Source organism: Ictidomys tridecemlineatus, chromosome 6, assembly GCF_052094955.1.
Source record: "Ictidomys tridecemlineatus isolate mIctTri1 chromosome 6, mIctTri1.hap1, whole genome shotgun sequence".
Lineage (NCBI taxonomy): Eukaryota > Metazoa > Chordata > Mammalia > Rodentia > Sciuridae > Ictidomys > Ictidomys tridecemlineatus.
This window is the reverse complement of record NC_135482.1, coordinates 192,186,593-192,209,096: the sequence shown is the minus strand read 5'-3', so window position 1 is coordinate 192,209,096 and position 22,504 is coordinate 192,186,593.

Genomic DNA, 22,504 nt, shown 5'->3' with positions numbered 1-22,504 from the left:
TCCAAGATGCTCAGTCACAAGCCACCTCCGGATCCATATTGGCTGAAGAAGACAAATTGTTGTGTGTGGGGGGGGAAGAGTGAGAGAATGCTTGTCGAAGACTAAAAAGCCCCTTTCTGACACCAGCATGCCCATGGTCACATGTGGCCAAAATTAGAATCAAGGTCCAAAGCCATGACTCCTGGTAGGGATAACAGAAAACATGACTGATTGCCCTGGGAACCCCGTCTTTGTGCTGACAGTGGCCGGCACATCCTGAAATGCAGGAGGACCTCCCACCCTGACCCAGAAAGAACTGCTACAGAGGGAAGATCTGGAGCCCAAGGGCTGCCTGAGGGCATAGAAAACCTTCCAGGGAGAATCGCTGCTGTGGCGAGTTGACCGACGGTGGGAAAGCTGTATCTGGTGATCCTAAAATGAGTAGGTGGGTTATATTAGGATTCCTTCTTTACCACTGACCTTATTGATTTATTGGATTGTTTTGGACACGGGATACTAACCTATAACAATCGTGGGTGATTTTGTTCTGATGTGTATCTACATAATACCTGAAGAAGCTCTTTGACTTAAGAAGTTATCAGGAACTCCAGGAGAATGATCACTTCAGCGTAGGAAGTGGAAGCTCTAGGCAATTTGCTAAATCAATGGACTTTAACAACACAAATATGCATCGCAAACTACAGCTAAACCTACATATTGGTTCATATGTTCATTTCAAATTTCTTCCCACTAGGAACCCATAAAGTCTACAACCTGATGTCAGGCCTGAGAACAGGGTTCTCACGTTCAGAACCACAGATATAATCAGGGAATCAGCATCTGTGTGCCCACCTCAAGGACTGCCTCTCTGACCTGGAATTGCAAACTCCCACTTCCGGACTTTTAATCCAAATTAGAGAATTATCAGATACACTACGCATAATGTGGCAATGTTCGGAACTATGTGAAACCTGTATTTTTACTTCTAGAATCTCCCACAGCATCCCTGACTCCCTCTCCTGGGAATCCTCTGTAGGCCTGTGTGGCACAGAAGCACTTTATCCCTGGAACATCATGACAGTGGGATAGTATTTGTTGCCACTGTTTGTTGAAGGACAAGAAAACAGGAAAGTTCATGCCCGAGTCATACTCCAGTCCTCATTCCCACATGCTCCCCATTTTATCTGACCCCAGCTACAGTTGGAACAAATTTCCCTTACTAACCAAAGCTGTTCTGAACATACCTGCCTCCCTTGCTTTATTAAATTGCTTAGGGACAGAATGGACCACAACAGTAAATTCTTACTGTTAGTAACAAATCAGGGTATTACTGAAAACACATCGAACCACATCAGAAGTTATGGTAGCAGCTGCAGAGGAATAAACTCTGTAAAGAAGCCAGTCCTGGGAAAGTTTCGGGACTCAAAGAGAAGAGCAAGTTTAAAGGTCGTGAAATGAGAGGAGGCTTTGGAGAAAAGAGGCCAGTGTGGTATCAGTGCATGAGGCAAGGGGTGGAAGGAAGCAAGGGAAAGAGGCTGTGAGCGGGCTAGGCTACCCTGACATGCTATTACCAACTGGCTGGCTTCAAACCACACAAATTGATTGTCCTGCAGCTTCAGAATACAGAAATGTGAAGTTCAGGTGCGGGCAGAGTTGAGTCCCCCTGAAGATGCTGAGAGTCAATGTGTTCTATCCCTCTCTCCTACGTGCTGAGGTTGCCAATCATCCTGGTACTCCTGCTGTCTTCCCATGGATATCTGCTGTCTCTGTGTCTCTTCCCTTTTTCACACGACTTCAGTTATAATGGATTCGGGACATGCTGGTCCACCATGATCTTAACACATTTTTGTAAAGACTCTGTTTCCAAACAGGATCGCATTGTGAAGTTCCAGGTGCACATGGATTTGGGGGAGACATGCAAGCCGGTACAGAGGGCCATTGTCAGCTCTTATGGGGAGTTGTACACTCTAACATGCACCTTGGATTATTTTTTCTAAGTGCAACATGAACTCTTTAAAAGGATTTTAGAAAATGAGAAGTTCTAGCCACATACTTTTTAAAGATAATTCTGACTACTGTGTGAAGTATGAGTAATCGGGAGAAAAAAATAAAATCTGGAGTACAAAAGCCAGTTTGTGAACTACTGCAGACTTCCAGGTGAGAGATGTTGGTGGCTTAAGATAGTGTACTGACATTCCCAGGCAAGGGATGTGGCTATTTGGGGGAACTCTCTGAAAGTGAAAATAGCATATGTTGCTGATGGATTTGAAGTATTAGCGAGGGAAAGGGAGGAAACCTAGATTTCTGCTTTGAGTAACTGGCTGGAAGGTGGTACCACTCTCTACAAGAGGGAAAATTGCCAGCTGGTGTGGGATGGATAGGAATCAGAAGGCTAATTTTGGACAAATTAAATTTGAGCTGCATGTTAGAATCCCAAGTGAAGATAACTTGAGATAGTTGTAGCCCCCAAAGAGGTCAGGACTTGAAAGATAAATTAGACAGTTATCAGCATGTTGATGGTAATTAAAGCCGTACGGGATGAGGTCATCTAGAGTTTGAGTGTACAGACAGAGTAGGAATACGCCTAGGATTCACTAATGTTTAGACTTTAGGGAGAGACAGAGCCAGCAAGAGAGACTGCATTAGAGTGTCCATGGAGGTAGGAGAAAATTCAGGAAAGCATTACACCACAAATCCCTCTGTACATACTAATGCCGAAGTCACATGTGCTTAGTACATCATTTTGTCAAAGTAGTCACTGTCTTTCATACACTCTCCCACACAGAGTGGCCATCCCAATCAGATGCATAGAAATCATAAAACATTGACATGAGATTTGGCCAGTGAAATGTGTGCATATGTGGTGTGAGCACACAAGCCGACGTGGTGTGCTTTTCCAAAGAGGGCTCTGCCATGGCTCTATTCCTTCAGCATCAAGACCTGGGAATTCCAAAGTGCAGAAGACATGAAGAGCAGATCTGTATCCAGCAGTCAAGATGGGTGAGAATAAACCACTGGTGCTTAAGCTACTGTGATGCTGGGAGTGTCCACTGACCACACCATAGCCAACAGAAAGCTGCGGAAACTGTCGTGTTCTGTGCACACAGTCGTAAGGTGACATGGGTCTGGAGCCTTCACATCACATTTCCCTGACATCAGACACTAAGTGAGTCAGCCTCAGGCTAACTATATGAACTTCAGCAAGTTAATTGGCCACTGTGAGCCTCTATCTTCCCTTCTAGTCAAAAGCACACCTACTTTCCAGGGTCATAATGAGGATAAAATGTGACACTAATTTGCAGAGCACTCCCTATAGTTCCAGGCTCCTCTCACAAAATCCCTTTCAATATTTTTTATTTTCCTCCCTTTCATTATCTCTGAGTTCCAGCTTGGAGTATAAGATGCTGTTCAGTGGCTCACGTCATGGCTGTGATCTTAGAAGGGTTGGTCACAATCTACAGGTTGCAGGCCTGAAGGGATGTCCCGTGCTGGCTCCAGAGGACAGTGGGTACTGGAGAAGTCACACCACTCATGGAATCAGATTTAATTCATAAAATATCTCAGTCCCTTATTAACGAGGGAGGCCAACTAAGGAATTCTCGATGGGCAACACTGTTCCTCCGGCAGAGAAAACGAGAAGCCCTTTGCTCTCTGGATTCCTTTACACAAAAGGACAATGTTTGGTGGTCAAAGTGATAGAAACTGAGATGAAGGCTGAAGAATAGGGAATTTATCTTGATGTAAGATAGAATTAATATCTCACCTAAACAATATTCTCCTGTAAAGTGGGCAGACTACCCTTAATTTACAGGTGAGAAAACTGAGGTTGAAAGAGCAGGTGACAAAGTTGGAAAAGGTACCCAATTTTATGTGGTGTAGCTCACTTCTGAACTCTACAGTCAGAAAAGATTGAAGAATAAGTCATTGCTTAAGACAGTCCTTTGTCCCAGCTGGCTCAGGCACTGCGGAAGGAGGTCTGCAGCGAGAAGCAATTCCCAGAGATGGGCCAACTAAAGAAAAGAAAAACAACCATCCTGGGGCCATTCTTTCTAGTCATGGAATGGAATTTTTTTTTGTCTGGGGGAGGTAACAAATGATGTGTCTCAAAGGTGAGGACAGTCGTTAGCTGAGAGAGTGGATGGAGAGTAGCCCAGGAACTGGACACCAATCACGGTGCCCAGTGCCTCGTGGTCCAGGCAGTCTCCTTAACCTCTCCAGCCTGAGTTCCTAGGTGAAGGTGGAAACACCAAAGTCCACACACCCCTGCCCTTTTGAGATGAGCTCCCCAACCATCCTGCCCTTGGGCTTCTTCCCCCCAGATAATCTGCCTGTGTATTCTCTTAAGAATGGCGCTCACCACAGGACAGGGTGGGCATGGAGGTCAAGGTACAGACAGAAGGAAGCTTCCTGGCTACCATCACTTCCCTGCACAAAGATGGAAATCTCCTGCAACCTCCCTCCTATTTATTCACTGTTACCATCATGTACCATTTCACAAGATATCTGGATTTTCACGGCTTTAATAATTTGAATTAATAATTAAGCAATATTCATCCCAGGTTTTCATAATAGTTATTACAGCTTTAGATATCCAAACTTCTTAAAACTTAGGGATTTATTAAAACCCCTGTAAAAATGTTGCCACTGCAATTTCCATTTATGTAAGAACCACTAGCCATGAATAGTCCCAACTCTTCACAAAACTTGAATGCCCAGAGATGAGCAAAGAAATTTTCTTCAAATTTGATCCTCTCTCTTTTCTTTAGGAAAAAAAAAAAAAAATCAGCTTCTGAGATTGCACAATGGACCTCTCCGATGCATGTATTCTTTTTGTCAGTGCTCGATATCTTTGAGATTACAGTACATTAAAATGCACCCAGAGAGCCTAGGGGAAAAAAATAAATATGGCATTTGTCTTGAACTCATAAAAGGGGTCATACAAAAAGGAATTTAATAAAAATCATTACCACCTAAAAGCAATGCCAAAATTTAATTATACATTTTCAACCCCCAAAGAAAATGCTCTAACATCTAAACCCAGTGAAAGGCTGCCCAGCTTTATTACTGCCATGCCTACAGTATTTTTTGAAACAGTCTCATTTAATTCTTGAATGCATGACCACCTAGCACTGCAGGTACAGAAAATTTTCTCTTGCACTAAAATAGCTTCTATTCTCAAAGGCCCATGGCAATCCATCAACATTATCCTCTGGGGTAATTAGGCCCTTTCCCCCTTGCCAGGCAGACGTCTCTGCGGATGCTCCTGGGCTTGAGGAGCAGCCTGGCTGAAATACACCAAGTGCAGGGCTGTGTGCTCACCCATCGGTTGTCCTCGGTCCCTTTCTGCCATGGCAATTTTTCAGAAGGGAAATTAGTCCTCCTGCCAACTCTTATATTTTGTATAAGCCCAGATGTCACACTTTGCTAATGTCATACTAGACTGTAATATTTTTATAACATAGTGTAGAAAACCAAAGCTGAGCCAAATAGACACATTGCTGCCAGATGGGTGACCTTTATTTACTGATAAAAGTTTTTTTAGATTACAAAACTTGAACTTATTAGAAATGAGCTGAGTTTTCAAGTTTACAATTGAACACAATCCTCTCTCCCAATAAGGGTGTAAGAGAAGCTTCCAAAAAAATAGGAAGTGTGCACAAATCCAGGCATCTTCCTGGAGAGGGAGAGGGGACTGTGGTTTGTTCCCCAGCCCCAAATTTGCTGCATGCAGAATCCACTAGGTGAAATGAATCTGATCTCTCACAAAAGGAATATGGGCCAACCTCTGTGTGCCTGTGAGCTTAAACACACAGCCACCTGTCTGCAAAGCCCAGGAGGCTGCTTACTGTCAAAACAAGGCTTGTCTTCCTCCCGTGTCTCCAGTCTGCACGGGAGGGTGAGGCAGACCATGTGGTTTCCCAGCTATGCCTTCAGCCTACTCCCCAACTCCTTCCTGTGCAGTAATGGAATTCCTAGGTGATCTATTCATGTTATTCTTACTTCAGGGAGAGGTTGATTATCCCTCCTTCATATTTCCCTTTTTCTGTCTTGATTCATGAACCATTTTCTTCTTTGGGATTGGCTCTAAATGTGGCGAGGATGTTGATGGGTCCTTTCCCATTCTAATTTTTTCCTCCCCAAATTGTTCTTCCTACATATTAATTGATATTGAACTCTGAATTCTGTATTTATTAATCATGACCTTGAAAGAAGAAATTGGCTTCTTTCCTGTGCTTTTCAGTCTAAGTATTTATTACTTTAAAAAAATGACTTTGTCAATATGTTTTTCCCTACTTTTCACCCCAGAACATGATTCCCAAATCCATTACTTTTATATTTGTCCATGTTTTGTGGCCTCACTCATCCGAACTACATCACTTTTTATTTTACTGTTTTCAGTTTAACCATAATCACATTTTCACATATACCAGAGATTCTTGCCAACTTTTTATCAAGACAAATGATGACATATTCAAAACCCAAATATTCTGTTTTATCAAATGATCCTCTGATTGTGTCTACTGAGACATCTATTAACTTTCTGTTTTCTTGTTTCCCTTCTAATATTTAGGGTTTAATAAATTCAATTTTAATTGTTGATAATACTCCTTTTATCACAAAATTATCACACCAACTAGGTAGCTCAACCTCTATCATTCAGAATCTAAATAATTAAGGATCCTGTGTCACATTGTTTTCCCAGTAATATTTTTATTGAAAGATATTAGTGCCAGGGCTTAAACATTAGATGTCCCCAAAAGCTCTTGTGTGAGGCAATGCAAGGTGGTTTAGAGGGAAAACATTGGGTTATGAGAGCCTTAACCCAATCAGTGAATTAATTCCCTGATGGAATTAAGTGGGTGGGAATTGGAGGTGAATAGGCTCTGGCTGGAGCAGGTAGTCCCTGGGGTGTGTCTTAGGGGTATATATTTTGTATCTGGGGTGTGGGCTTTCTCTCTGCCTCCTGGCCAAGTCCTGAAGCACTTTCCTCCATTACAGGCTTCCTCCATGATGTTCAGCCTCACCTCAAGCCCCAAGAAATGGAGTCAGTTGTCTATGGACTGAGACCTCTGAAATCGTGGACCCCATATAAACTTTTCCTCCTCTAAAATTGTTCTTGTCAGGTTGTTTACTCACAGCATGAAAAAGCTGACTAGAACAATCAGAATATGAGTGCGGTTTGTTAAATCAATCTTTTTATGTATTGATTTTTGATTTTGTGGTGCTGGGAATTAAACCCAAGACTTGGTACATGCTAGGCAAGTGCAATGCCACTGAGCTACATCCCCAGCCACTAAGCCAATATTTTTAAAAAAAATTTTTAAATTTGTTATAATTAGTGTATTATTATATATATTATGTATGTATAGTATATACACACACACACACAGAGATATATATCAGTAGAATGGATTTATACACTTTGATATATCGTACATAGATGGGACATAATGTCTCATGTAGCAGAATCATGTTGGTCGTGCAGTCATATATATACATACAGTAATAATGTCTGTTTCATTCTACTATCTTTCCTATGCCCACATCCCCTCCCTTTCCCTCTCATCACTTCCCTCTACCTAATCTAAGGTAATGTTATTCTTCCCTAGTGCCCCCATCTTAATGTGAATTGGTATATGCATATTAGAGAAAACATTTGGCCTTTGGTTTTTGTGGAATTGGCTTATTTCGCTTACCATGATATTCTCCAGCTCCAACCATTTCCTGGCAAATTCCATAATTTTACTTTTCTTTAAATCTGAGTAATATTCCTTTGAGTATATATACCACATTTTCTTTATTCATTCATCTATTGAGGGACAAGTACTTTTGGTTCCATAGTCTAGCTATTGTGTCACTATAGTATGATGAGTTTAAGTCCTTTGGGTATGAACCAAGGAATGGGATAGCTGGGTCAAATGGTGGTTCCATTCCCAATTTTCTGAGGAATCTCCATACTGCTTTCCATAGTGGTTGCACCAGTTTTCAATTCTATCAACAATGTATGAATGTACCTTTTTCACCACATTCTCACCAACACTTCACAAAAATACATGTGTCACTGGGAGGTTTAATATGTTTGGGATTGCAATAAAATAATTTAAATGCAACTCCAAGTTCTACCTATTACTATTTATGTGATTGATGTGAGACATCTCACTTTAATATTTTATACTTATACAAAAGGAAGATATCAGTAACATCCAACAAATATTCAGGTGCTTGGGAACAGCAAAGAACATACACACAAGGTGCTTGTATGTGAAATGTCATAAAATGTACTACTGGTGTCAATATTATCAACCTTCATTTGCCAGTTTGTTGCCAAGTTTCCCTGTGGGGGATTCAGTGACTCAGCCAGACCCTCTCTACCAACCTGCCTGCTCATGCTTTGGTCTGAAAATCTTTGTCAAAAGATAGAACAACTTTACAGGCTGTGGGTAGGGTGAGGGCCTTCAGTTCCTCAATTCATTTGCTTTCCCTTTACTTAACGCGTTAAGGTCAGGGTCAGTGAAATATCCTAAAGCCATGCTTTTAATAAAGGGAAAGCAATGATTGTTGTTCAATTTATGAGTGAAAACAAAGAAACCCTGAATTTTAGATTCTAAAGGGGAATGCAAAATACTAGGCAACAGCTATAGTAGAAAAATTATTTCCTCTATTATGGTATGCATCGGGTCGCTCATGAATCCCGCCCTTCTCTCATTTCATTAAGTTCGTCACAGTGATATTAAAGATAGAATTACAAATCTCCTATCAACCAATTAGCAGGAGGAATGTTTTCTGAGTAACTACTGATTTTCCGATGGTACCACCGTCTGCAGGAATGACCAAAACTCCCTAGAGTGATGGATTCGCAGCATCTTCCCAAATACATCTCATTGGGCTTCTTTGACAATTACTTTCTCAGGTGTATCTGGAACCATTTGTTTAAAGCACACATACTTACAATTAAAAACAAAAACACACACTGAGCTGTAATTTATTTAGCAAATCCCTTTCTCCAGAAGTTTACCTGATTTCTCCTGTCAAGTGTCCGGAATTAAATCCATAAAATCAATCGACATTATATCCCCTCACAAATTGCCATTACAATAAACCTTCCAAGTAACTTCTCTTAAGCAAAATTGTTGGTAAGACAAATGCATCACCCCAGACAGCAGCAGTGTCAACCCAGGCGGCCGCGGCTGCCCTGGCCATCACTCAAGTTTATCTTCAGCCTCCTTTTCCATTACCTCCAAGCTCTGAAAGCAGGCTTTTCTGTCTGTTTTTAAATCTGTTCTTCAGGTAATTTCTCTTTCCCTCCTGAGTCTCTAAAGGCTCCTTCCCAGCTCCGAGGACTGATTTCTTTTCTAAATCGTCTTGCTTTGTTTTTATCGCTTGCCACCTCTCCGCTCCTCTATCTTCCAAATGATTCTCCCACCACCACCACGTTGTCTCCCCATTCAATCATCAGCCCCACCCTGGGGTTGTTTATCCTGTAAATTTCCTTCTTTCAAAGCCAACTGCCACCTTTAGGAAACCCTTCAATTTCCACACCATAATATATATTTGTTTTTCATGGAGGGGAATAATTTTCCCCAGTTTGGTTTGCTGTATCTTTTCTTCTCTGAGTGAGTTCTCGTGGCATATGGAATGGATATTATCACTGTCTTCCTCCAAGAAGATGCCAAATACTTCGTCTCATACGTAATTTTCATTTGGCCATCCCGCTGGGAACAGCTTTTCCTGTCATGCAGCAAAATTCTCATCAGAACATTAATCTTGCAATGTCCAGAAATGGAGATAACCCTCCAGCGCGTCTTGTCCTGTGCATGTGTGCAGCTTGGGCCGCACACATTTTGTGCTCTATCTTCTGGTTATTTTCTTGATAGTCTTTGAGGCAGAGTCTTAAATACCCATCAGCCTGGAGGTAGAAGGGCAGATTCAGGTGTTAGTCCCTCATGTGCCTGGAGATGCCATTGTGGTGGAATGAGGAAAGTGGGCAATACCTACCTGAAGGGGGCGGGCTTTCCTTAGAAGCCCAAGGAAACAAAAAGAGCTTGGTTTGTTGCCCTTTGTCAGCCTTGGACAGCGTGGTAGGGGCTGTTGACATTCTGGTTTGGAACCTCAGGACCATTCCACGGGCAAACCTCTTCCATCCTCAGGACTGACCCATGCGGTGCACATTGAATACATCCTTAATTGTTCATTCCTTCCTACTTACCCACACCAGCCTGTGAATCCCACACAGGTTACAAGCATTCTTTGCAACTTGTCTTTGCAAAAACTGTGTTCTTTGCAACCTCACTTCTGTGGTTTTCTTCCTCTCTAAAAAATGAACAGGAATCTCCCTCTGATTTTTGATCATTGTCAACCCAGGGTTTCCTTAGCTGTTTGTTTCAAGTATTGTATGTCTTGATGATTTTCTGATTTTTTTTCCCTCTGTTTTGCCTCATATTTTTAGTTTTTAGTTGTCCCAAATTATGAAGATTCTTCTTCATTCTTCTTCCCCTGGTCTTTGTGTAATTCACTTATCTATACATGACTCCTGTTGGCAAGAAGTATCTTCTGCATGCTCCAAGGACTTGTTATTGTATCTGAAGAGATTAGATCCTGAAAAACATAATTAAAAACAACAGGTTTTGTTGTAAATCCCTTGCAAATACCCAGTGATCAAGATTAAGAGCTGTGCAGAATCAAAGGTTGGGGGGCAGGGTTTCATTGACCTGAGCAGGTCAGTGTCACAAGGTCAGGACACTGTGGTGGAGTATAAGCAAGGGGACAGGTGTGTCCAAAAGGCATGTTGCAAAACAGAGAGGAGACTGTTCAGACCATGACCCCAAAAGGACTTGATCATGGGAAGCAGGGAGTGATTCCTAAAAAAATATAGTTGAAAAGGAAAAGTAAGTCCCAATTATAATGAGCCAATCTGTACCTGCAACTTCATTTAAGCAGCATGAGAGAGATGTTAAGAATTTTTTGGAAAAAAAAATGGCAGAATTGAAGCATCATTGGAGATGTAAATCAATGATCTCCGTCAGTGTATCTAAAGGAAGAGCTGGATGCTGCTGCTGAACTCAGCTATAGGTTTGTGAGGGATTGATTTGGGCAGGACACGTGAGGAGCCTGGTGTAATTTCCATTGACCGCTCACACGGGCCTGCAGGATAATTAATTAGCAGTGAGAAAGAATGGCAAAGGTACAGATATGCTCTCTTTTCTGCTTTTGACTTATTTCCTTAGGACAGCCACAGCTACTATTTATTAAATAGTTACCAGAAACCAGAAACTATGCAAAGCACTTTAAATGTGTTAACCTAGTTATTTACAACTACTAAGATTTCCTTATAAGGAAATTGAGGGCTGGAACTGTGGTTTAGTGATAAAGTGTTTGCCTAGCATATGCAAAGCCTTGGATTGATCCCCAGCAACACTAAAAGAAAAAGAAAAAAGAAAAAGATGAGAAAAGTAATACCAGAGAGGTCAGTTAACTTGTCTGAGATACACAGCTATGAAACTTCAGGCCTTTTGGCTTCCCTGTCTGTGTTCTTTACCATTATATGGCACAACCACCCAGAGACTTTTCTTTTTCTTCATAGATTGTGTGTGTGTGTGTGTGTGTTTAGCTGCACATGGATATAATATCTTCATTTTTATTTTATTTATTTAATTTTATGTGGTGCTGAGGAATGAACCCAGCACCTTACACATGCAAGACCAGCCCTCTATCACTGAGCTACAGCCCCAGCCCAACCAGAGACGTTTTTAATGGTTAATTTTATGTGTCAACTTGAATGGGCTAAGGGATGCCCAGACAGTGGCAAACATCACTTCTGGGTATGTCCATATGTTTCTGGAAGTTAATATCACTTGAACTAATAGACTAAGTAGGGAAAATCATCTCCTTTCCCAGGGTGAGTGGGCATCCTCCAACTCATCAGGGGCCCATGAGAACAGAAAGGGGGAGGAAGGCACCTTCACTTACCTGCTCTCCAACACAGGCAGCCCTGGTTCTCAGGCTCCCAGACTTGAGCTGACTACACCAGCAGTCTTCTTGGTTTTCCAGCACACAGATGGCAGATCATGAATTTCTTGGCCCCCAGAATTGTGTAAGCCAATTGCTTAATATACATCTATGTGCATATGTGTTTGTGCGTGCATATTCCATTTTTCTGAAAGAGAAACTGACTAATACACCTGCTTATAATACCAGCCCTGGCTACAAATGCCCTAGATTAATATCCAGGTGGCCTTGCCGCCATCTTCATATGCTAAATGAGTCAGCTCACCTTGTGGAGGCTGCATTCCTAACTATAGAAAAGGAAGACAACAGGTGCTACCTTCTAAAGTTATTTTAAAGATAAAATAATTTGTCTTAAACATTTTGAAATCTCTGGAAAATAGAAAATATTCATCAAATGCCTTTTATTTGTATGAAGAGTTCCATAAAAAATCCATTAGGTGCTACTGTCCTCTTCCATGTGAACTATTGAAAGCCTCCTAAGTCCAACTGTGATTGCACCTTAAGTCTTCCTCCCCTCATGAACACATATCTATGCCCCTCATCTCCTGCCAGAGCACTGAGGTGAGGAGCGCCACCCTCTGCACTTAGGCCTTTTCTTTTCCAGAAATTTCCTTCACAAATAAATCATCATTTGTCCCCTCCCAACACATACAGCATGCACTTTCATGCTTGTTGTTGCTGACTGCTGAGACGTCCCTGCGGCACCCCGTATGGGTCTCTGATCAGCGTCTCCCTGACAAAGACAATGCCATGGATCCTTGTGTACCACTTTTCTAAATCTCCCTAAATATCAGAATTTTCATAAAAATAAAAAGTTCTTTAGGAATCTGAATCTATTAATTTGAAGAAAATAAAATATGTTCTATTTTCCTTATATAATGAGTTTGTAGTTTCCTTTTTTCAAAATTCAAAACCCTACTTCACTCTTTTTTCCAGCACTTTATGCTCTAATGGTGTGTCCTCTCTTTCCTCTCAGACCCCAAAGAGATTTCTTGTTCCTCCCACCATGTGAAGACACAGCAAGTAGGAACTACCTGCCGCAGTCCAGCTGCAGCAAACTAACCGGGGGGTGACGAGCAACTTGTGTAGATCAATACAGCAGGAGTGGGAGCCCTTTATTGTAGGACAGGAGGGGTACATATACATTCCACACAGCTTATCTTAATTAACATAAACTAGATACAGCAGTCAACCAATAAGGAATCTCCACACTTAATGGCTCGCTGGTGCCACCTCACAAACCACTCCCTCTGGCAAAATGCCAGGCGCCATCCCGACTTGTTTACAGACTCTAACAACTACCTATAAATCAGAAAGTGGTCCCTTGCCACACAACGCATCTGTTAAGACATGGACCATGGACATCCCAGCCTCTAAAATTCTAAGAAATCATTGTGTTTGTTTTTTGTTTGTTTGTTTGTTTATAAGAACCTTGTTTATGGCATCTTATTAAAATAGCTGAAATTCACTGAAAAAAAAAACGTCAAATATGACACATAATTTTTGAAGCTTAAGCCAGTGATTGCGACTCTATGTTACCCCCACCACGAGGGGAAAAGAGAAAATCAGAGCATGCGCCGTAGCCCTCCACGTGTCCTTTTCCACCATCATTTACACAGACATCTGCCATCATAAAAGTTTCTCACCGAGTGAAGAATTTTCTCTCAGGGTAACAGCTATTAATTTATATTTCAAGTAACATGAGGAACACTCAAGGTAAATTCAATATTGTCATGTCTGTTCTCAACCACATTCAGCTTGGAGCCTGTTTTTACTGTGAACTTGCTGGATGGTCAGAGGAAGCAATTTAACCCTGATAGGTCTCAATTTCCTAATTCATAAAATAAATGGGCTATATTTTCCCTAAGGTCTCGTCCAGGTCTAACTGTTTTTAATCTCTGCTACAAGACAGAAATAGTCACTGCCAACTTCCTCGGGATTCTAGATATGTCCCCTGAGATTGCTCACGCTGGGAGAAATTTATCTGCAAAATCCTAGGCATAAAAGTGTGTGAGTGAAATATGAAAGGCTTATTAAACAAGCCATACCATTTAAACTGGGGCATGACAAGCGTGTCTTCCACTAATAAAGTGATACCGCTTCCTAATCTTAGTGAGAAGAGGAGCCAAGGTGGCAATGCAGGTGTCAGGCACAGGCTGTGCCATATCAATACACTTACATGTCGCTTTTCAGTTAAAATTACATATTTTTGACAGTCTACATCCTTCCTGCCACCATCAGACAGACTAATCCAACAGGCTTGCTTTTCTAGTTGTTAGAGCATTGTTAGTTCAAATCAGGATAACTTGATGGTGGAATGTCTCTTTTTCTTAGAATGGAGCAACTCTTTTCTATAGAAGTGAATTTCTGGAGACAGAAATTCAGATAAATTGGAATTTTAATATCTCCGGACACTGTTTATGACTTGGTCCATTGAGTGACTATCAATGCAAAGAAAGAAAACTGGTTCCTAGATTTTGTTTCTCTAAAAATCTTTGTAAAGGAAAATCTGTTAAACAAATGAAATTTTAAATACCCCTTCTCACTTATCACAGGCATGTTATTCACACAGGGATGCTAAATGCAAATTCTGATTCAGCCATGCAGGAGCAGGGGCTGAGATGGGGTGGCAAACCCTGGACCAAGGTCTTGCAATTCTAAAACTGGCCAAGTCCTCAGCAAGCCACTATGCACTGATTCTGCTACCTGCAATTCTGCACTTCCTGTGATCACCCATGTGTCTCTGCTGATGTCGATCCTTGGATCCAAGTTTGAGAAGCAAGGGAAAAACCCAGTTTTGGAACATGTGATTGTCTGGGTGCTGATTTCTATCTTTTCTTTTCTCCTTAGTATTTGTGTGCTCTTATGCAAATTTTCTTACCTTACTGAGTCACAAATTCTCAATTGAAAATTAGAATAGTAATAAATGCCTACTTCACAGGTCTATGAGCTTTAGAAAAGATGAATAGCATAAAGTTCCTGGTCAATTAGGATTTCTCAATGATTGTTAGCTTTGGTATAATCATTATCTTAATTTTTTCCAACTCGAAAATATCAGTTCAATGCATATCATTATAGCACACAACTCTAAATGAAACCTGATTAGAAATTATCTTGATATTTGGCTGAATTGAAACAAGATTTTATTTGACTTGTTTTGAGTCTTTGAGTAAATATGTCTTCAGAGAGCCAAGTGCATACAGCAAGATAACTAATATATGTACAATTTCATGCTTAAAAACAAATGTTCACATGGTGATAGCGCGGCATCTGCCTCAAGTTAAATGTATCGTAATGATCGACTCAACATTCAACACTGAGTCCATTCAAGGAAGGGAAATTCCAATTTAACTGCATCAGTTCATAAGTATAATAATCACAGCAGAATAAAATCAAAATCCTATTTAGTCAATGACTAAATCAAACCATCCAGTGAACCTCCTTGAAATTCATTTCTAAAAAGCAGATTTCGGGAGTTGACATTTTGGATGTTAAAAGCATGTGTCTCCAAAGACCGTAACAGTAATGAAATAATGCATGTTGTCTGAGCCTGACGTGAGAACAACTTCAGGTAGGAGACAAGGGGATAAATAAGTGGGGCAGAAGTGGAGGGTCCTGGGAAGTAAAAATGATGGGATGTGGAAGGTGACCTGCTTTGCAAAGGCCGAGAGACCACAGGTTTGAAGACAACCCATGGTTATGTCTTATATTCTCAGCATTGGAAAATACAGAAAACACCCCAAGCCACAAGATGATGGAGATTTGAATCAACTATTACTTAATTATACTAACATTATTAGTCATATTTTAATTCCTTATAATTGAAAATCTGACCCTTAGAAAATATTTTCCATATTAAATAAAATGAGAAGCTGATGATCATTAAGGTAGGTTTACTTTTCTTCCTTTGAATTTTTCTAGGCATCTTGTTTCCTACCATAAAGAATTTAAACTTTATGGATAGAAACCAGATTAGCAACATATGGGACAAGTCAATGATATTGACCCAACTATGGGATATGGCCTGGGCCACTGTCTTGTTGCTCATCCCCGGGTCTATAGGAGCCATGGCTTTGATTCATGATTCTGAGATGGATCACCATCTAATCAATCAGTAAGCCTGTTGTCATAGAATAATTTAATTTATATTAGCATCGTTTAGCAGCCTGGGAACATACACCTCTTTGCTAATGCTTAAAATATTGTTTTCCGTAATAAAAAATTAAAACATGTATTTCAACTTTCCCATAACAGATAAGAAAAACTAGTAAGCCAAGACATGTGAGGAAGGACTGGTACTAGAACTTAGTTCTAACTCCTGATCTTAGATTGTGTCTGCTGCACCAATATTGATAGAGAATAAAGAAGAAAAATGGCATCAATGTCTGGGCATTGATCACCTGCTCTGTCATTTGTCAAAGCTTTTAAAAGGAGCAAATGGTGTATCCTTGCAATGTCCTTTGGTAAATACTTGTTTCTCCTTCCTCCTCTATTGATTCAGTTCACATTTTCCTGAATTCCATCTTCTCTGAACTTTAGCATTTACATATTCAATAATGTCAACTAATGTAGAGTCAGCATTAGTTAGAAACACAACTTGGGGTACAAATGAGGATTCAGTGCACCCCTATTGCATCCCGTGAAGCACATTCATCAGGCAAGGGTCATCTGCAAACATCTTACATCACCTTCGCCTACCTTGAATGTGGCCACTAACGGATTACTGATTTGAATATTTTATTTTCTAAAGTTCTTGTGTGTTCAGGTTTTTGCAATCGAGGGTGAATTTATGCTCTAAGCAACATACTTCTTTGAGTAAATAAAGTAGATGGCTGTAGATGTGCCATCCTTCAGAGTCCTAAAATTTTGAACAAGCTCTGAGCCACCTCCAGTCAGAAACCTCCTGTTTTATGGCGCTGCTTTAAAGAATCCCTGAGGTTTCCAAAACAATTTCATCTGACCTTTATGTGAAAGCCCACCATCCTCTCTCCGACCCACCACACTTGGCAACTGATTTTCAGCCATTTCCCAGGTGCCTGAGTAAGAGAAGCTGCACATGTGCACACAAGAAATTGTTTCTTTTATCAAAAGCTCACTTGGGAGGAGGAATTCTGCAGCTATCATCTGCAGATGTTTTATTTGAACAGATATTATAAATGGATTTTAATTGTACTTTCAGATGTAAAACACCCAGTATGAAATAACCCTAATAGACCCAGAGAAACTCAATAAAATAAATCAATAGCATATGTCTTGGAAGAGCCCAGCCCTTTCTAATCTGTTGATCAATATTGATGTTTGACCCACAAAATTTGTCATCTACCAATTTTTTTTTTCTGAGAATTTGCTGATGCAAGTGCTGCTATATACGAGAAAATGTACTAAGGAAAACTATCCTCCTTGGCTCTAGCTAAAGTTTTCTGACATGTCACCGTGTTATCGACATCTCTCTTGCTAATGCAGGAAATAGTAATCGTTCTTTGTGTCAGATCTGCGTTCTCCTCTGTATCTCAAATATCCATATTGTTTAGACTCCTACCAGGCCCGTATATCAGCTGGCTGCATGCAATGACATGTACCAGAGACACAGCAAGCCACAGGACTGACGCGGACTCCTCTAGGAAACCCACCACGAGGAGCCGCAGCCAGGGTTCCTTAGGTCAAGGTCACAGCTGGCCTGGACCCGAGTGACAGGGAGAGGTAGGATCAGGTTCCCGCCAGGCCTTTGTCCCCACAGAATCCACCTGAGTCTGACGTGCTTGTCCGGCTTCAGATGAAATAGAAACCATAGCCACTAATATGGTCAGAGTCACACATGACATAAGGGAAAACTGAAATTTTATTCTTGAGAACCAGCAATTATTCCAAAAAGACCAACCAAGCTCAGAGGCAAGTCAATGAGGTAAACTAAAACCTCTAAGATTTGGGGGAAATTGTTCTGTAGAAAAAAGAATTGGATACAATTATTTCAATGTGGCCCTGCAGGGCAAAGACTCAAATAGGACAAATTCAAGAAAAGGGGCATATGTATTTTTTTTTAAAGGTGGAAAGCAGATAAAAACAATAATTGTAGTTTTAGGTGCAAGTGGGTGAACTTCTCAGCCAGAGAAGGATGGAGAAAAACCTCACATAGTGGTTGGCTCTGAGAGAAGGCAGAAAGATGTGATCAGGGACGGAAGCTTAGGCCATTCAGTATCATTCTGTATTGCTTTGGTGCTTACATTATTAGAAAGCTGAAAGTCATATAATCTATCATTGAGCTTTATGAATGACAAGTGTTTTAGTCAGCTTTTTCACTGCTGTGACTGAAAGGACCCAGCCAGAACAACTGTAGAGGAGGAAAAGTTTATTTGGGGGCTCACGGTTTTAGAGATCTCAATCCACTGACAGCAGACTCCATTCCTTGGGGCTCAAGGTGAGGCAGGACATCAAGGCAGAAGAGTGTGGCAGAGGGAAGCAGCTCCCATGATGATCAGGAAGCAGAGAGAGACTCCACTTGCCAAATGCAAATATATACCCCAAAGCCACGCCTCCAATGCCCACCTCCTCCAGCCACACCCCACCTGCCTTCAATAACTACTCAATGAATCCCATCAGTTGATTAATTTACTGGTTGGGTTAAGACTTTTGCAACCCAATCACTTCTCCTCTGAGCATTCTCACATGTGAGCTTTTAGGGACAGCTCACATCCAAGTCATGAGAACATGTGTGTTCGTACATGACTTTGATATTATATTAAAATGTGATTTGTTCAAATTCAGAGCAGCAGGCCAGCTTGAGCACTAAGCATGTAGTAAAGGCCCCGAACGAGGTCCCTGCCTGGCTCCCTGAATGAAACCAAAGCAGGAGCTTTTGTGGCGGATTCCTGAGGCTGACTCCGTGCCTCTGACAAGATAAGCTTTTGCAAATCTTTCTTTTTCATACACAAATGCATCTTGATGAATTCCAAAATGTCTCTCTCTGCCCCCTTTTCTCATGCTTAGTATTGGTCAGTTAAAGGCAAAAATGCCACCATACTTAACTGGACATTTGTCAATACAATGCTGCAAAGAAAAAACAAAAAAAACGTAGCTGTACTATAGCAACTGGTAACGTAAAACAAAGAACACCGGCTCCCTTAATATTGGCTATTTTGTGCTATTTCCTGTTTCTAAGAAGCTCAAAAGCAACGAGCTCTCCTCTCTCAATACTTACGGCAATTACAATTTTGTGTTTATCTGTCTGAATATTTGGTCAATGTCTGCTTCTCCCAGGAGATTATAAATTTTATGAGGGCAGGTTCTGTCAGTTCATCATAGACCTCCCCACAGCAAGTATAGATCCTGGAGCAATTTAGGTGCTCATAAATAAGTGATGGAGTGAATACATAAATGAACAGATTTTAGGATAGGAACTCTAAATCCTATGTGTCTACTGCTATGGCTTCAGAAGGATAAGATAAGAAAAGCTTTCTTTACTAAGAGAAACCATTAATGTGCTGAGTTCAGGCATTAAAATTAACAAAATCCAGGGGCTTCTTTAAAATATTAATCTGATCCCTTCCCTCAATCATTCCACTACAATTGCCTGTATTTTGTGGGACTCCATAAAGTTGAAAATTTAAAACGGAACCTTACAAATCACAAAGGGCCATAAGGCATATGATTCTGTTTGAATGGAATATCCAGAGTTTTAGGGAACAGCAAAGAGGCAGAGGGCAGAGGGAGTGGTGTTGATAGGCAGACTGGGAAAGGAGAAATATGGATTCTGCCAATGGGCACAGGAATCCTTCTGAAGGTGAGGAGCACACGCTAAAATTGGCTAGGCTGACGGTTGTATAGCTCCACAAAAAATGCTAAAAACCATTGAACAGTCACTTTAAATGGATTATTTATAGGGTTTCACATACCAATAACACTCTTTTAAAAAGAACTAAATCTAAGAATTTAAAACCAAATTGACCGCCACATAAACAGCCCACTTGTAACATGTAGAAATCTGTTATCTGATCATTTTATAAGTTGCTTATAAAAGCATATTAACAAGAATTGAGGGCTGGGGTTGTGGCTCAGCGGTAGAGCACTTGCCTAGCGGGTGCAAGGCCCTGGGTTCAATCCTCGGCACCACATAAAAATAAATAAATAAAAACAAAGGTAAAAAGAATTGAATAAGTTATCAATGATCCATTTCTACTAGAAAGAGTACAAGGAAAAGTGAACTTTAGGTTGAAGATTGAATGGAAGAATTTTTTAAACTCAATTTGTGATTCAAGAAAGTCTATGGTATACTTTCTCCTGAAAGACTTTAAACACTGAACAGAAATCTCTAGGGGGTTCTGAACAGGGCCCTGCATAAACGCCAGTGTGATGGTTAGTCTTATGTGTCAACTTGGCTAGGTCATGGTACCCGGTAGCATGATCAAAACCCAGTCTATGTCCCTTTAAGGCGTTTTTTGGATACGATTAATATTTTAATCCGTAGCCTCTGACTATAGCGGCTGACCCCCATACTGGAGCTGTGCTGCACCAAACCCACTGAAGGCTGCAGAGCAGGACTGAGGTTCCTGGTGCAGGGAGAGCTCTCCAGACTGCACCCAGAAGCCCTGTCCAACATCCCAAGCTGCTGCTCTGTGTGCTTTGTGGAATTCTGTCAGAAGACTGCAGTATTAACATTTCCCTGAATCTCCAGTTCTTAAGTTATGACTTGCCAGCCCTGACAATCATGTCAGATAATCCGGAAAGATCTCTCCTACTCATGCTGATACTGACTAACGCAAGCAGCATCCATGTCACTTCTTCCTCTTTCCTGATAAAACTGCATCATAATCAAACCAAAAATATGGGAATTTCTCCCAAGTAGATATTTAGGTCTTAAATTTTCAATCCCCAAGCTGGACTGATACTGGGCACTGGTAGGGCTAAGTTTTTCACAGAGCACTTACTGGTAGAGGCAACTTGTATGCAAGGAGCAGACAGGAAAAAAGAATGGAGGATGTGAAACATCTAGAGTAGTGATACGTACCGTGTGACTTGGCTGCACAGAGCTGGGTGAAAGACATCGGGTGACACCCTAGATTACAGACCCCATGTTCAGGGCTGTGTGAATGTTATGTTCGAAAGAGAATAGCCAATACAATGACTTCTCAGGGTTGTCTTCACATGATTCACTTTATCACCTTCATCTGTGAATCTGGCCTCCAGCAGGATGAGAATAGGCCTCTGCTGCTACTTGCTCGAGGGTTTCCCTGCACTGCTGTGAGGTGAGCGCTGCAGGAATTCAGAATCCATAGCAATTTAGGAAGAAGGAATTTATTTTTATAAGGCAACTCTGTGCAAGTTTTAAACGACAACAACAACAAAAACATAGCAGAAGAACCAAGACTTCACTGAGTGTTAAGCAAAGCTAGGAGAGAATCGGAATGGACGAATGATTAAGGAGACTTAAGAGACATCTGGGCTGGGAGTTGCCATTCTTTTGTTTCTATGATTTTGTTTTCTGAAAAAGGAAAAGGGATAGTATTAGGAACTGGGAAATTATAAAGAGAATCACTGATCTATGTCCCTGAAGCCAGAGACATTGATTTTCTTTTTCGGTTAATTACAATGTAACTTTTCCATACCCAAGGAAGGGATAGTGTCTTCTGTGTAATTAGGAGTCACGTTCAAGGACACGGATCATGTGATGAGCTCATGCTTTGAGGATGTTCCACGGTTTCAGACAGGATGATAATCACTGGTCCATCAGAGTGAGAGCCGGGTGTCACCCCCACAACTGAAGAGAAAGGAGCTCCCGGCAGACAAATTTCTAAATATCTGACTATTGTCACTATATAACTTGGTTCAGCTGAACTCCAATGGTTTTCTGATTGTGACTTGCCTGAGTTTGAAGTGCAAACAGAGTCATTCTCAAGCATGATCCATTCCATGACAAAGGTAACTGTCCTCCCACAGCTCCATTTGTTTGTGGGACTTTCAGAAACGGTTCCACTGTGACTTTGTGACAATATACTTGCAGTATATAGGCAATATCTGACACGGGAACGGGCACATAGGAATCACTATGGGTTGAACCGTCAGTCAGTGGGGGTAGTTGCAATCCATATATCATGCTTTTTGGGGAATGGTGTCAATTTTTGTTCCTCAGCTTTGTATGTCTTAAAAAATACACACAATGTGTTTCTTGAGTTCAAATTCAGGACATTTGTCACAGAAAGGAAAAAAACAATGTTGTAAGGGAAGAAGGAGAGAGAGAGAAGAGAGAGGAAAGGAGGGGAGGTTGTCCCACTTCTAGGAGAAGTCACGTCAGGAGTCAACAGCTTGTGGTTGAGGGCCACACACCCCAGAGCCTCTCTGAGAGATGAGAGGATGTCGTGGTGGAGCCGAGGCTCCAACAAAACCCACCAAATATCTTTACCTAGTGAAGAGCTCCGGGTAACTGTTACTTTATAGCAAACCACCGAAAGCAAAGACTGAAACATGAAACATCCTTTGCTTTGCTCACCAATGCAGGTAAGGTGGATTCACAGAGAAAGTTCTCCTT